This window comes from Hippocampus bargibanti, linkage group LG01 (assembly GCF_051943395.1).
Source record: "Hippocampus bargibanti isolate YZ-2025 linkage group LG01, ASM5194339v1, whole genome shotgun sequence".
Lineage (NCBI taxonomy): Eukaryota > Metazoa > Chordata > Actinopteri > Syngnathiformes > Syngnathidae > Hippocampus > Hippocampus bargibanti.
The window spans coordinates 23,632,489-23,649,260 of NC_142734.1; the positions used below are offsets into that span (position 1 = coordinate 23,632,489).

Consider the following 16,772-nt stretch of genomic DNA (forward strand, 5'->3'; position numbering starts at 1 on the left):
CAACTCAGTGTTGGCTGGACATAGACGGAAACTTGTTACATCCTGTTTTCATACGGTTCGACTGAATTGAACATGCAATAACATAATATGTACTAAACTAACATGGGATAACATAATACGTTTACTAATGTGCATAAACACTCTATCATTCCCTCCTGTTGCACATTTCAACATCAGTTCATACGTTTCCAAAAGTTTTCATGCATGCACGTCATACTAACTGCACAGGGAACCACTTTATTTTTACTTTACTCATCTAGTCTAATCTAATCTATCTAACATTATCTAATATTATCTAACCTAATCTAACTAACACCATGGAGAAGGCGAAAAACCTCTATCACAATTTTGCTGCTGTGATATATAACCTCTCCATTTGTGAGGGTTTTTAAATTTTAATGAGGAAAACTCCTTCTCGGCTCTCCGTTTCTTTTTTTGCTTTTGTTTGTTGGAGCAAGCACACTCTGGCCATGGTGTACTATTCCTAGCTACAACACAGGGCCCCCTTCACGCATTTGTTGATACAAAACCTTTGCGTAATTCACCTGAGAATTCGTTATCATATTCATTAGCATTGCTATTGGATCCAAGATGGCGCTGCGGATGGCAGCCTCGGTGACACGCTCCCTAGTATTGTTCCTGGTTTTGTCATTTTCATTTGTTTTTTGCGATCCTACGCGACTCAGTTACACGAGGGAAGAGTTACTGAGCATTGGGGAATCCACTCTTGGACTATTTTCACCGACACACCAAAATCTACAAGGTTTTTCGGGGCTGCTCGCGAGCGGCGTAGCAGCTCTGTACGGAGCTTTGAGACGCCGGCGTAGGAGGGGGAAGCGAGCCGGCGTTCTCGTCAAGCTTCGGCAGCGTGGATTTCGAACGCCGCTCCCATCGATCCACCTCGCTAATCTACGCTCACTACCAAACAAGATGGACAAACTTCTGCTTCTCACAAAGACCAATAAAACGTTTGCCCGAAACGTTATGCGGAGAGGCTTAACAAACAGTTCTCCGCTAACGACTCTGCATCGGTTTGGAATGGCCTGAAAGCAGTAACAAATTATCGTTTACCATACCCCCAAGCAGTGTACAACAATGGTCTGGCTGATGAGCTAAATACATACTTTTGCCGATTTGAAAAGGACACCCCCATTTCCCCGGTCTGCCCACCATTACCAGAAACTACCGTATCTCCGCCCTCTGCCCTACAGATCCACGAACTGGACATTAGACGGCTCTTCAAGCAGCAGAAGATCAAGAAAGCTGCAGGACCTGACAGAGTGTCCCCCTCCTGCCTGAGAGTCTGCGCTGACCAGCTGGCTCCGGTCTTCACACAAATCTTCAACAGATCTCTGGAGCAGTGTGAAGTCCCATCCTGCTTCAAACAGTCTACTATCGTCCCAGTTCCAAAGAAACCAGCACCCTCGGGATTGAACGACTATAGACCTGTCGCTCTGACGTCTGTGGTCATGAAGTCCTTTGAACGCCTCGTGCTGAACCACCTAAAGAACATCACCGGACCTCTGCTAGATCCTCTTCAGTTTGCCTACCGGGCAAACAGGTCTGTGGAGGATGCAGTCAACATCGGACTGCACCACATCCTCGACCACCTTGACAACACAGGAACCTACGCAAGGATCCTGTTTGTGGACTACTGCTCTGCGTTCAATACCATCATCCCAGAACTCCTCATCCCCAAACTTCTCCAGCCTGGTGTGTCCCCTACGATCTCCTCAGCTTTCTGACAGAACGGACACAACAGGTCAGACTGGGAAATATATCATCCACAACACGAACCACGAGCACTGGAGCCCCGCAGGGATGCGTCCTCTCCCCATTGCTCTTCTCTCTCTACACGAACGACTGCACCTCAACGCACCCAGCTGTCAAATTCATAAAGTTTGCAGAAGGACACCACGGTCATCGGTCTTATCAAAGACGGCGACGAGTCTGCGTACCGACAACAAGTGGAGCAGCTGGAGCTCTGGTGCAGCCGTCACAACCGGGAGCTGAACACGCTCAAGACAGTTGAGATGATCGTGGACTTCAGGAAACATCCATCACCACAGCTACCCCTCACACTATCCAACTGCCTGGTGTCAACCGTTGAGACCTTCAAGTGCCTGGGAATCACAGTCTCCCAGGACATGAAGTGGGAGGTCAACACCAACTCTATCCTGAAAAAAGCCCAACAGAGAATGTACTTCCTGAGGCTGCTAAAGAAGCATGGCCTGCCACAGGAGGTGCTGCAACATTTCTACACGGCTGTCATCGAATCCATCCTGTGTTCTTCCATCACCGTTTGGTTCGGGGCCGCCACAAAAATGGACAAAATCCGACTTCAACGGACAGTTAGGACGGCGGAAAAAATCCTACCCACACTCGAGGACTTGCACACTGCAAGAATCCGAACAAGGGCGCGGAAAATCCTACTGGACCCTCCGCACCCTGCCCACCATGTTTTCCAGCTACTCCCCTCAGGCAGGCGCTACCGATCCATGCGCACTAAATCCAGCAGACATTTAAACAGCTTCTTCCCCCAAGCCATTAACTCTTTGAACTCTTCAACAGTAGCCAAAATGGAACTGTATAGTGCCACTTAGCAGTTTTTTTTGACGACGATACTAGTGCAGCGTGTTCTACCGGAAACAAATTCCTTGTGTGTCCTACATACTTGGCAATAAAGATGATTCTGATTCTGATTCTGATTCTGACAAAGAGGGAAGAGCTCCCGCTCTGACTAGTTTTTGAACGTCCACAGCAGCGATCTGTTGTCCAATCAGCTACGGACAACTCAGTGTTGGCTGGACATAGACGGAAATTTAATACTCGTTACATCCTGCTTTCATACGGTTCGACTGAATTGAACATGCAATAACATAATATGTACTAAACTAACATGGGATAACATAATATGTTTACTAATGTGCATAAACACTCTATCAGCGGCGACGACGATGTGACAGTGCCTCGCCATCAACGGGCGCCTCTTGGCGGCCCACCTGGTTTGGAGGGGTGAGTCGCATGGAATGCCCGGGTTAGAGATGGGTCGAGGATCCAGGAACGGGGGACCCACTGACGTTCCTCTGCCCAGGGGTCGGCAACCTTTACGACTCAAAGAGCCATTTGGACCCATTTCCCACAGAAAAGAAAACACTGGGAGCCACAAAATCCTTTTGACATTTAAAATGAAGACAACACTGCATCTTTTCATCATAGTTTTTTTACCTTTATCTATGCATAAACAAACTATAATGTGTTGCATTTATGAATCAATGAACTGTTACAGAGAAGCAACATTACATTTCTGCACACAACAAAAACATTTTAAACTCCGAAAAAAAGACGTTGGGTTGAAGATTACTTTGAAATACAGTGAGACCTCAATTTACGAACTTAATTGGTTCCCAGACAGTGTGTAAGGTGAAAAGTGTGTATCTCAAAAAAAATTCCCATAGGAAACCATTAAAATGGGAATAATCCGTTCCCAGGTTTCCATAAAATATACTTTTCAACTAAATAAGCCTTAAAACTCTGGAATTCTCTTCCACCCAACATCCGCAATATTGACTCTCTCCCTATTTTCAAGGCTCACCTCAAAACCCACTTGTTTAAAATTGCTTTCAATGTATAGTTCTATCTGCTATTTTATTATGTATCATTTTACTTATGGTTTTATTGTTATGTGCTTTGTTTTATTGTTTTTATTGTAGAGTGTCCTTGGGTGTTTTGAAAGGCGCTTGAAATAAAATGTATTATTATTTATTATAAAACTACACACAACATACCTTATTCTATGTATAATAAATGTGCTATTGCATTGTAATGAAAGAAATACACTGCATTGTATCATAAAGTCACTTTATTTACATCATTTATGGCTTGATGGAATGGCGTTGAAGGTCAAAGGGAATTGCTGTTTGGAAAGAGGCGCATTACATGTGGACTATAATTAAAGAAATAAACTGTGCTGTAAAATAAAGTTTTATTTACCCTTTTGATTGTCGTTGATGGCTTATGGAAGGAGAGTCACCTTCCATAAGGACTGTTGGTAACTTAACCTCTGATGCTGTTCGGTCGTGTGCTTCCGCCGAAGATCACTCCGCCAGCCGTGGTGGGTGTGTATTATGAAAATAGTGTTTATTATAAGGTTTAATTTTCATAAATTTGACATTTGTAAGACGAAAAGTTTGTAAGATAAGGTGTTTGTAAGTTGAGGTCTCACTGTATAATACTCAATGTCTATTTGAAAAAAAAAAGAATATTTGCAAAATGGCAAATACAATATTTATCACCTGGTTAATGTTATTTCTCCTCCTGCACCTCAGTGCACAGCCTCTGCACATCAGGGCTGTATGACATTACCTTCATCTTCACACAGGACTGTAAGCTGTCGTCTGTCAGGTGTGAGCGATGTCTGTTTTTAAGGGGAACGAATCTGCCCACGTATCATTAAACGTTCTGTTTTCTTCAGACACTTTTCTTTTCTTAGATGTATCCATAGTTGGCCGACCTGGGGGTCGAAAAATTCAAGAAACCATGCGCAATTTGGCGGTTGTGACCGGATATACGTCCACTGTCGATGGTTGTGATGTATATTATGAGCGTCAAAAAAATTTAATACGTTTTATTTTGTATTATTTATAATCACCATAATCCTCAAATTTAGAATTACATTTTAAAAACGAACGAACTAAAATAATATACATTGAATTAAATACTCATTATTTATTTTCTGAAGCCGCACGGAGCCGCAGCAAGGGGGTGAAAGAGCCACATGCAGCTCTGGAGCCGCGCGTTGCCGACGCCTGCTCTGGCCCATAGCCCTCCCAATCGACCGTGTACTGCACTCCCCTGCCCATGCGTTATTTATATATCCCTAATGTCCTAGATGGTGATCACCAGGATGACAAGGATGAACGAAATTGTTTGTAGCATTTGTCGCAAGCAGGCCCCACGGTGTGGTACGGATGAGCAGGTGTCTGGGAAAGAGGGTGCGATCTGTCGGCTCCAGTGATGTGCATTGGGAATCTTCTTGACGAACGGTGTCCTCGCGAATCCGGACGAAGCTTGTGGCTGCTAAGACGGCTAGCAGCTCCGCAACCAGTCCATCCCACGTTGGCGTGGCCCACGTCATCTTCTTCAGACCGCAGCTCCGTCCTGTGGAGAACAAAGGAAGACTTGTGCCAGGTCATATGTCGAAAGGATGTTTTCATTCTACACATCACACTTTTTGGCGTTTCTTTCCCTATCAAAATCTGTCATAATTTAGGCTCTTCCAATGCATTCTCTCACAGAAATGGCAGACATTGTTATTGTTAGATGTTAGTTGGTTAGTATATGTTAGTGGTTAGTGAGTATGCATTTCTGGAGGGCACCACTTTGTCTTTGACATTGCACAGATTATCAATGTGCATAAAACCATTTGTCAATCATTGGTCCAAAATTTTGGAGGTCAAATTTTGGCATGTCGCCACATTGCTTGGTAGGAGGACAGCCTTCCACAATTCTTTACCACAAGTTGACATGGTCAGCAACATTATGGCAATCTGCGTAGATGGTCATCATACTGGCCTTTTGTCATTCAGTTGGAGGGCACGAGTTGACAGTCAGTTTCGCTTCTGCATAGGACATCCATCGCACAACCCAGCTTCATCTCTGACCACCCTGGCATGGACTCTTCAGGAGCTTTCCTGAATAATCTCCTTCTCCCAATTCTGAAAGAAACTGGTTAGCGTGGAAAACCCTATACAATATAATATTTGATTCCGTCTGAATCTCTCACTGACATCGGTGCCCACTCAACTCATTTGCCAATTTCAATCTTACCAACCTGAACGGCGAGAAAATCCTCTAATGTGCACCGCAGTCAATTACTTTAATGTGCACTTCATTCAATTAATAATAATAATGTTAATTCATAATCAAATTATTCTTGACGGGTTATCCTGCACTTTTAGTCATAACTATAAACTACTTTTGAACTGACAAATGTCATCACTGTACGCAAAGGTAGCCAGAAGATAAATCACCATCGGCGGCTGCCTGAATAAACGTTGAATTTTCTCCATCGCATCTCCAACGTTGAATATTTTTCATTCGATCAAGGCTAATTGTAACAATTCGTCGCTCGCTAGATGCTTGGATGAGAAATATGTGCAAAAAATACACATTGTCATGCATTTGAATACATGCCAAACACAATACTTTTGGATATTCAAAACTATTCTCAATAGGGGCTTAGTCATCAATCCCAAATCATCAGTTGGGTGTGCAAACTCTAGTTGTGTGGGTGCATCCCACCAGCCGTTGCGGCTGCTCCTTTGTTGGATCTCCTAAGACAATTGAAGCAGAGATTAAATTTTGTTTCCAAAGACATCAAGAATAAAACTTCAGCTCGGATGATACCGTGATTCAGCAGCATCTTCCTAGAAAATCACAGGATGGGTGGTTGCAAGTGGTTTGTGCACCACACAGTTCATCAATTTGTCCTGCAAATGGAACAATTTCACAAACACCATCTCCCAGCTGTGCCTGCGAATTGTTTCGGTTCACCACATCATCTGCATAAAAGCATAATGAAAAAAGGTTAATCATCATATTTTGCAAATCAATCTTGACCTCTTCAAATTAATTTCTTCGCTTAGAAACGTATAAAGGTGAATTCGATCAAATTAAATTTGCTATCATATATATATATATATATATATATATATATATATATATATATATATATATATATATATATATATATATATATATCTCAAATCATCTGTTCTTTGACTTCAGGTGGATGACAATTGTCAGGTAAAAACAAGTGTAATGATCATGTCACAATCATTATTTCAATAAATCTATAAACTCCTCTGTAAAAAGTCCAAATACCAACTGGTGAATCTCTTTTAATGAATTAATCACCAGCGAATTTAGTTATCAATTTCATCCAATTCAAGATAAATGTTCCTGTCATTTAGCCTATTCATTGACTATTTTATTTACTTTTTCCAATTGATCTGTCATTTACGAGAGGCCAACACCGTGGAATGTGGTGGGGGCCTCTGGGTGTTAAACCCCTCTTTGAAGCCCTGTGCTGACAAAACCCTTGATAAGGGGCATCGTAAATAACTGTGGCAGCTGTAGCTTGATCAGGCAAATGGCCTAATCAAGCCAAATACAGAAAAAAAATTAGCTTAATCTAACAAAACTAATCCTATAATTGTATAAATTAACTCTTTGACAGTCATTTTATACATATATATATATACATATATATACACATACATATATATATTTCCATTTCATTTTGCATTTTCCCAAATCAGGATTTCAAAATTATTTGTCCCGATCGCAGACAAAAACATTGGAATTCTGACTTCAAGGTCTTCAATTGTCTTAGTGAAAACACCTTATCAAATCCAACAAAAATATTTTACTTTTGCCTTCAAATTCACTCAAATTCAGCCTCTGTTTATTCATTTGTTTGTTGGGTTATTTATTTGTTCACTCAGTCTAATTTGCCTGACTATTTACTTCAGTTTTTGTTTCAAGTGGACGGTATTTGTCAAAAAGCTATAGGAAAAAAGAAACAGTGTTATCTCATTCATGAGGACGTCGAGCGGAGACGAAAGTCTCCTCGCTGCATGGGTGGACAGGTCTCCCGATGAGACAGGATAGTCGACTCCATGGCACCCGGTCGAGTCCTCTTGTAATGCCAAGGCAGCCCCTCGTCCTGTGGAGAAGAGAGGCCTACGCGGCAGAATCACATTCGGCAGGAACAACGTCTTTTTTACACAACACAACATTTGTGAATGTTAACGCAACCCTTTATTTTCGTTTATTAACCTATTCGCGAATGAATCAATTTGCCAGCAGAATGCGGCTGTAAATTCACCCCCTACCCCCCTCTTACGGGTAGAGAAAGAAGGAGGAGTAGGGAGTGGGCTGTCCGCACTCTCTGCTGGCAGACCACCCCTCCCTTTGTCTTAGCGAAGCTCACACAACGCGCGTACATACACAACAATACATAAAAGCACACAATGCACGCACAAAAAGACGAAGACAAAGAACACGAAAGGGGAGACAAATACACACACACATAGACGGCTCCTCCAAATGCCCCCATCCAGCCGAACACCCTCTGCCCCCACGGACTGTCCCCTGGAAACTCCGTAGCAAAGGCTAGCAGCGCTGACCACACGCCCATGTTGGTGAATGCATTGAAATTACGATAATCCATGATCTATTGCAGCTGCATTTAAACAAAAAAAGAACACATAATCCCCTGGGTCAAGATTTAAAAAAAAAAAAAAAAACATTTTTTTTATATATTACCAGTCCTCGCACCCGAACTTCATTCCCTTCTGAAGAATCCCCTTCTGAAACTTTCCCGGTCTACACTGCCGGAGGCGCGGAAGCAGACATATCTCGACCAGAGATGGTGTCGATCAGTCACGTACGAAACCTCCGTACATAGGCTCGAATTAAGATGGTCCGCCTTGACCCGATCAAAATTCGATTACTAGCTTTAGATACAGATTAACCGTAAATAGGATTAACTTTTGGCCAGAAGAATTCCACAATACATTCACCCAACATAGCTGCATGCTAGCGTTGAAACTCACCCGTGAAGCATTCCTGAGAGACGCACGCCAGAAGGGAGGGGGCTGCCCTCTCGAACACTCTCGAAAGACACAGGGCCCACACCACCCCGCGCTCCCTGAGCCATCACCTAGGACCCAGAGATTTTGGCACCAAATGTTGGATTATTTTGATCGTTCGTCCTTGGTTCATTGCTTCGATGGGTGTGATGGAAGAGGGTGGTTAAATCATCAGGGAGCCAGGTGTAGAACAGAAAGTTGGTTTAATCTTGGAGAGAGCGGAGGCATCGCGGTGTCGGCTTTGGGAGGAAACATGACGAAGAGAGAGAGAGAGAACTAGAAGGGAGAGCATTTTATACGGCGCGCAGTGTGTGACGCGAAAGGATGTGACGTAATGTAAATGCGACATCATGTAAAGGAAGGCAGGATATGACGTATCAGGAAGTTCAAAATGTAAACAAAGATTGCAGAGCGATGTTTAGAGATGTTTGTATGGCGAATTACCCCAACATATCACACCAGTGATGAGCCGAAGATTGCTCAATTGTTCTGGCGGCATGTACCACCTCATTCCGGGGGATTATGGTGGACACATCTGTCAAATGAGCTTTCACAAGATGCTTAAAGGACAACCGATGTCACTTTTTTGTTTTTTAACTGACACCAGAAAAGCGTTTTATAGCATCTAAAATATCGATGAGAAGGTTTCTTTAGTCCGCTGACGAAGCCTCTTGGATAGGAGGCGAAACGTCCGAAACCTTCAAATTTGTACAGATGACGGCTGAAGAAACCTTCTCATCGATGGACCTCTCCTGTACGACTGACAGCTTACACAGAAGCATCTAAAATACCCAAAACACGCAGTATGATATTTTAGTCAAATGCAAAACACCAATAAAAATGACTTAAAGTGTCCAAAATCTGCTAAAAATTGAGCTGCGAATTGGGCATTTTCAGAAAGTCCCGCCCCCAGTTCATGACGTCACGCCAAGACGTTTTGCATTGCTAGTGAATCAAAAAAATGGCTTCAGATTCTGAGAATATGCTTTCTTGTTACACATCCAGTTATGAATATGATTCAAATAGTTCTGAAGAGGAAAGCATACATGTTTGCAATCGATTAAATAATTTATTTTTGCCATTTTTAGGCAACATTGGAGGAAGATCTCTCACTCAAAAAACAGGCCGATTCCACAGGCTGATATATTCCTTATATAGAGCTTGGACACTCTTTTCTGGCCTCCTGGCGGCTTTTGGGTACAACACGAGGTCCCTAGACCAAACAGGTACAGCAAAATACCTTGACGTGATGGAAGGACCGCTACAATGCGTCTTTTTTACAGTCAAGGCGGTCCTTTAGTGACGTCACGTACGGACTCGTCACCAACTCAAAAACAAGACTTCCTGAATATTCAGTGCGAGTCTTAAAACAAAATATAGCTATATGCATTGGAATCTTTGTAAAATACGCTCAGTAGAAGTCATTTGAAGCCATTTTACAAATTATGTACACAACTTGTCCGGAGACATCGGTTGTCTATTAAGCGTCTCCGAACGGTTCAGTGCGCTGCTGAAGCGTGTCAGATCCACCTGCCAAGGCAGCGACAGGGCTTACCATTGCACAGCAGACAGCCGGTTCGTCCAACTGAAATTTGTCAATCGAAACGATTGATTGTGCCAGGTAAACAGATGCACGCCCCATAAACATCCGGAAAACGGTGTCGTTGGCAACTGGGGATGTGGGTTCACTGTTGCTACACAAATAGAGTGGGGCCCTATCTGATATAGCAAGTCCTCAAGTTTCTCCACATTCCAATCACACAGTGCCGTGTCATTCGTAAAACATGGGTCTCGATATGTTTGCATTTGTAAGCATGCAGTCCCTTTGTCCATTACGTCACAACCTTCCAGATCATAAGTCAGATTAGTCTGTGGACTAAACCAATCTCCATGCGTCTTCAAGAAATAATAATGGTTTCCCACTATTAATGGCAAAATCCAATATTTGCATATGGTCGTGGATCGGGTTACGTTTACTTCCAACCACATTCCTTGACAGTGTGTTTCATTGCACTGAGTCAGGCTAGGTTTCACATGTAACCATATGCGGTCCGATATATTCCATAAGTGTCTCCACAGCTGTACTGCTGAGAAGGTCAATGTTCTCAACAGACGTTCTTGCTGAACTTTAACATTAAGCATTTGCAAGGTACATTTGGTACTATTCAACGCCCTTGTAACATTGTGAAAACCTTCTGATGTTGCATCCCACATGTCAATGTTCCAACCCAGAAATGCGTCTATTACATGAGCTCTTTCTATGTTTCTACAGTTGTAGGCATCCATTGTGCCGCCCTGCGGAACCCATGAGCTGTCGCCTGACCTGTGGATGATAATATGGATCGTGTAACTTCTCCATCAATGGTGTTGGATACTCCTAACAAAGTTGCTGTTCCCCCTAACAGTGTGTCATACCACGCACACTTTTTCCTTCGTGGCCTGCAGGTTGGTATCGATGGTAACCTTATCTCCCAGTGAATCTCATTATGTGTCATCTGGTGAGCCAAGTGTATGCATGATGTCACTATTGGCATTACCATAGTGTGTGTCACCTGCTGATGTTGTGGTACTACCAAAATGACCAAAACCGTCAATGGTCGTCCTGTGACCTCAGTTGAGTTCGAAATCCAAATATCCATGTCACTTGTTGTCACCATCCATTGCGTCCCATTGGTCGATGAGCATGGTACAGTTCCATCTGACGTGATAGGATTACCCGTCAGTCGACAGAGGGCTACTTCAGCCGCAACAGTAACGTTGCATTCCGCCCTCAGGATTATGGACCACTTGTGTCGTCCTCTGTAGATGTCGCATTCCAAAGTGATGTTTTCGATACGACAGGCAGACCCCGCGGGACAGTGGAAGTCATCCTGCATACGATCATTGGCGCTGCTCCTCCATCCCGCTCGAACCACGCGAGGCAAGAGAGGAGCTCCTTCCACCGGTGTCACCCAAAAGTGGCCGTTCCTCAGGCCGCATGCAAGCACTTTACCTCTCTTTCTGTCAATTGTATGTCTTTTTAGCCACGTTATAAGTGCCTTGCATGCCGGGTCCGAGAGGACATTAATTTCATATGTGCTGTATGTCATGCATATTAGCATATTTGACAATAAAGCTGACTTTGACTGACTTTGACTTTGACAGGACAGCCAGGAGAGTGCCCCAACATCCGACATGGCCATCTCCTGGGCGGGACCCCATGTTACGACGATCCTCGGGCCCCTTCCGCCGGATGTCCCACCAGCAGCCTCAAAATCCACGCCCCGGCGCTTGCCACCAGGCTGTGAACACAGATATGAATCATTCTGAAAAAACAAAACACGTGATTAGTTTTCTCTCCTATAACATTTATGGATGGGCACATTGACACATTTAGTCTCTCCGTCATAGAGAATGGTCACTACTTGATCATTCCCTTGCGCAATGATTCCTACAGGTCTCGGCGGGCCTTGGGTCTGTTTGACCCAAATTTTAGCCCCTTTGTCTGTCAATCTTGATTTTGTCTTCTGTCATTCTCACACCTATGCTGTTACAAGTTGTGTATTACACGCCTTTCCAGTTCACTCATCAATCTGTCAAAAACTAGTCTCTTGTTCCTAAAGCCATACCTATCCTCACCATTTGTCACTTTCGTTTTCTTGCTTGTCATGTAAATCACATACATCAGCATCTGTTCCTGCTGTATCAAACATGTCAACTTCCTCTTTCACTTTCTGTCTTGACCATGCCGTGGCTCTCGGCCACTTTTACAATTTAAACGTGTACATTTCAACATACCTGTACCTGCTTTGTGACTTTCAATCTCCACATGCTCTTTAAACTTAAAATTTTCCATTTTTCCTCCAATAAACGTGACTATGAGACATTTGAGACGCTTTGGCGTTTCTGTCATACTGTCTTCATGTCTGAGGTGTGTCTACTTGAGGTGGGGGTGTCATAGTCGAGCCACATTGATCCTTTCGCACTCTGTAATCATTAGCAATCGGAATGGGAAAAAGTTGCATTAACACCTTTCCCACCGTCACTTTGTGCACACTCTTCACTCCAAAGGAATACCTCCCTAAAGCTAAAACTAAAGCTCTTACTTCCTGATCTGAGCGTTTCCAATAAATAATGATATTTACATGAGGCCTAGGGTCTTCATGCGACCAGCGGGGTACACATTTGGCCGCTGCCTCTGGGGCTTGACCCCCATCCTATTCTAGCTAAGGAGGGGTAAAGACCACCGCTTTCCAAAAAGGGGTTCTTATTCTGTGTCCCCTTTCAATTCTGTTTTTCGGCCTTCCTCTTTTCCTTTCTTTCTTTGCGTGCTCACTTTAATGCAGCTATTTCATGCATTTCCCGTTCGCCTTCTGATATAGTTAAGTCTGAATCAAAATCATCAAAGCTTCTAACAGTCACACATGCACTCCTCCTTCCTCGGTGGCGGATTGGCAAACATCCATTTACACAGTGCATCGGTCAATCCTTTTACAGCAACCGCATCCACAGACACAAGCCCTGACACACACACCACCTTAATCTTTTTCTGCTGACATTTCTCTCTCAGCTGATTAGTAGGCAGCCCATCTATTTCCGTTACCGGAGTACCAGGCTTAATCAGACCCTCCAGTAATCCTGCCTGGACGGTCCAGCGGACGGTCCCGAAGAGGGAGGGTCCCTTCCCCCTTTCTGTTGCGGTTGCTTAAAATCACGCTCCCGTGACTGGGACTCTCTAGGCCTCTCCCACATCCCGAGCGAGCCCAGATCTGTCAGCAAAGCCAATATCTTACTAAGGGGCTGTTCCGTGTTGCCCATCAACACAGTCAGAACGGTGGTCTTATAATGTGAAGATGCCGTTCGAATCATCAAATGCCTCACATTTTTCGGGAGCGTCGTGTCATATACTTGGTCCAACTGCCCTATGAACAATGATTCTCTTACCATGAGACGGGTGAGGCGCTGCTTTGCTTCCTTAATGGTTTGCCAGCCGTGATCTAATGGGGGCCAGTCTGATGGCATAACGTACTGGTTGCCCACAGCTTGTGCATATAAATGCCCTACCGTAGTATTCTCGGCCATTCGAGTTAGCTGTCTATATTCTGAGTTAACCGGCACTAAGCGAGACAGCCCTGAAAACCTCGGCCCATCGATTCTATCTACCGAGGTCTGCCAAGCCCCTTCTTCCATTATTCGTATCAGCCAGAGATCTAGAGGTTCCCCCTCCTGCTGTCTGAACTTTCTAGTGAGGTATTGCACCTCATCAGCATTGTAATCCTCCAGTATCTCCCAGTATATCCCAGATCGTCATACAACTGCTGACCTTGAGCATCGGTCTCCCTTTCCTCAGCAGGGGGCACCGTTCTCTGTATGTGTCGCAGACGCTGTACAGGTCTAGCTACACGAAGCTCACCATCACCCTCCCTCTGCAGGATACAGATCAGGGAAAAACTTATCCCAATCCTCCTCTCGATCCCAGGCATCAGGAGTATCCTGCCCACTTACTACAAAAGCCGTATTTTCACCTCATCACCCCTGAGATTTTTCCTCTGCTTGCGAGTGACATGCCTCGTGCTAGCAACAGCCTTCTCACACATCCGCTGTAAATGGGCTTTTTTGCACTCCAGCAATGTTATTTTGGTTTGTAACATCTGATTCTCTATTTTAACTTTATCAACTTGTCCTCTCAGTTTCAACGTTTCATGCTCCAGGCTAGTGTATGTTTCTGTCTGAATTTTCCATGCCTGTGCGCATGCCCACATGCACTTAACAGCTCCTCCAAGCGGAGATTTTGGTTTTACCACTAGCCCAGACAAAACCTTAATCAAATCATGAACACCAGCGGTCTTTTAGGCCCATGTCTCAGGACTGGAACTCCCGACTCCCAACAACTTATCAGCTACCGTTTACCACGGCATTGCCCCCCACCCCGGAACAGCTCTGCTCTCCGCGGCGGGAGATTTTTCCTTTTTCTTAAACATTTCTCTCACTGAGTCTCTCCTTTTCACAAGAGAATCCTGTTCGTGACGCCAAAATGTTTTATGAAATGCCTTGTTGCTGGTTCGGAGAGATCGCAGCAGAGAAATGACCACAAACAACGACTGTATACATATTAGTGACGTTTAATGATAAAATACACAGCAGTTCACAACATTTCCCATCATAAGTTATTATGCTAGACACAAGCTGTCACCCCTATGCCCCCACATAACACTCCAATCAGCAGAGTTCATGAGTTACTATGTTAGACACAAGCTGTGACCCCTATGCCCCCACATAACACTCCAAGCAGCACAGTTCAGATCCAGAATAGTATACCTTACCGTTGACAGGGGGCGGTGAGCCAAAATACCCCGGCAGAGTAATCTGGAAACCGAAAGCTTGACACTCGTGCACAGTTCACAGCAGACTCTAACCTGCATCGAGGAAACTCCTTGTCTTATAGACTCACTCATGCGAAAACAAGTGGCCAGCTTGTCTCCGCAGAAGATGAGTTATTTCTCCCCCCTCCCTCAGCCTTGGGACAAGATGTTCCAGAGAAACATGTTGTGTAAGATTAATAGTCCGCCAAGATTAAACAAACACATGCACTGCACACAGTAGCATACAATTGCATCCAACAGCATACAATATGTTCAACAGCATTCAATGACATTTAACAATTACCCGACAACGAATGGTCGTGCCAGGTGTCCTTTTATGTGTGACTGATTGGAAACGACCGGCACCTGTGCAGGTGCAGGCGGGGACGACAGCGCCACCCGTTGGTCGCCGACCACATTATGACAGTATCGGCCTTATTTATATATCACTAATGTCCAGACATGGCGGCGCCGGACACAGCTATGATAGGTCCCTACTCTCAGGTTGGGGGGAGCAGAGGACCACTCCCTGTCTGGTGGGGTGAGGTTCAATTTGGATCGTTCATACAACAGCCTGCTTAAGCAAAACAGGTTAGACAACATTCGTAATGCTGATGAGGTGATACCGGTGGGAGTGGGGCAAATAGGCCAGTCGTTAGTCAGGAATGTAGGAACAATCAGTGGGGCCACAGGGAGTGGTCCTCTGCTATATAAATAGGGCCGATACGACCAGTCAGACTTTAGTTCGCTGACGAAGCCTCTTGGATAGGAGGTGAAACGTCCAACACCTTCAAAAAGTACAGATGACGGCTGAAGAAACCTTCTCATCGACCTTATTTTACGAACTTTTCATCTTACGAACGTCAAATTTATGAAAATTAAACCTTATAATAAGCACTATTTTCATAATACACACCCACCACAGCTGGTCCATCAACCACACGACCTTCGGATCTGGCGGAGTGATCTTCGGCGGAAGCACACGACCAAACGGCGCTCCAGCCGGCACTACTTTCCACACTCCCTCTCATTGAATGCACACGTCGATTGCCTTTATGGAGCTTTTTGCTAATAATTTTACTATGATGGGACCGAAAAAAAACACCACAGGCTTGTGTTCAGCTCAAGAAGACACAAAATAAAATCACTGTCGCTGAGAAGAAGGAGATAATTGACAAACACGAACGAGGTGTGCGTTTGTGTTATTTAGTGGCCGAGCACGGCTATGCTAAGTCAACCATTGCTCCCATTCTCCAGAACAGAAAAGCCATCTGTTGCAAAAGGTGTTTCCGTGCTCTCAAAGCGACGGTCTCGGGCAATCGAAGAAGTTAAAAAACGTCTGTTAATTTGGATTAACGAAAAGCAGCAATCCGGCGACAGCGTGAGTAAAGCTATTTTATGTGAGAAAGCACGGCTAATTCACGCCGTAATAAAGGCAATGTTGGCAAAGTGGAATGATGTGGAGGCTTTTACCGAACAGTTCCACTCAGAAAAGACTGTGGCTATGACAATCATCAACATGATGAACAATAATGTGATGCCTCAAGTTCGTAAGACCTTACAAGTCAGAAAGCAACAGGTGTCAATTAAGAGGTTTTTAATCAGCAAAAATGATGAGGAGTCTCCAAAGAAAAAAGAAGAGAAACCACACCAGAGGTTAAGTTACCAACAGTCCTGATGGAAGGTGACGCTCCTTCCATAAGCCATCAACAACCATCAAAAAGGTTAATAAAACTTTATTTTACAGCACTGTTTATTTCTTTAATTACAGTCC

General features: G+C 44.2%; 2 long non-coding RNA genes across 4 annotated transcripts; both read right to left on the minus strand.

Moving 5' to 3' along the window:
* Positions 1–3,171: 3,171 nt before the first annotated feature.
* LOC148903531 (uncharacterized) lies at positions 3,172–6,674 on the minus strand. Its single transcript, XR_016116012.1, has 2 exons — positions 6,409–6,674; positions 3,172–6,335 (listed from the first exon to the last, which is right to left on the minus strand). It is a non-coding gene; the product is annotated as an uncharacterized LOC148903531 (long non-coding RNA).
* A 2,169-nt stretch (positions 6,675–8,843) lies between these two features.
* On the minus strand, positions 8,844–15,113 carry LOC148903532 (uncharacterized). 3 transcript variants are annotated; one of them, XR_016116015.1, is made up of 3 exons: positions 14,960–15,113; positions 10,213–11,938; positions 8,844–8,896 (listed from the first exon to the last, which is right to left on the minus strand). It is a non-coding gene; the product is annotated as an uncharacterized LOC148903532 (long non-coding RNA). The 3 variants fall into 3 exon arrangements; XR_016116013.1 differs by having other exon boundaries at positions 8,844–11,938; XR_016116014.1 differs by having other exon boundaries at positions 8,844–11,962.
* Positions 15,114–16,772: the final 1,659 nt, after the last annotated feature.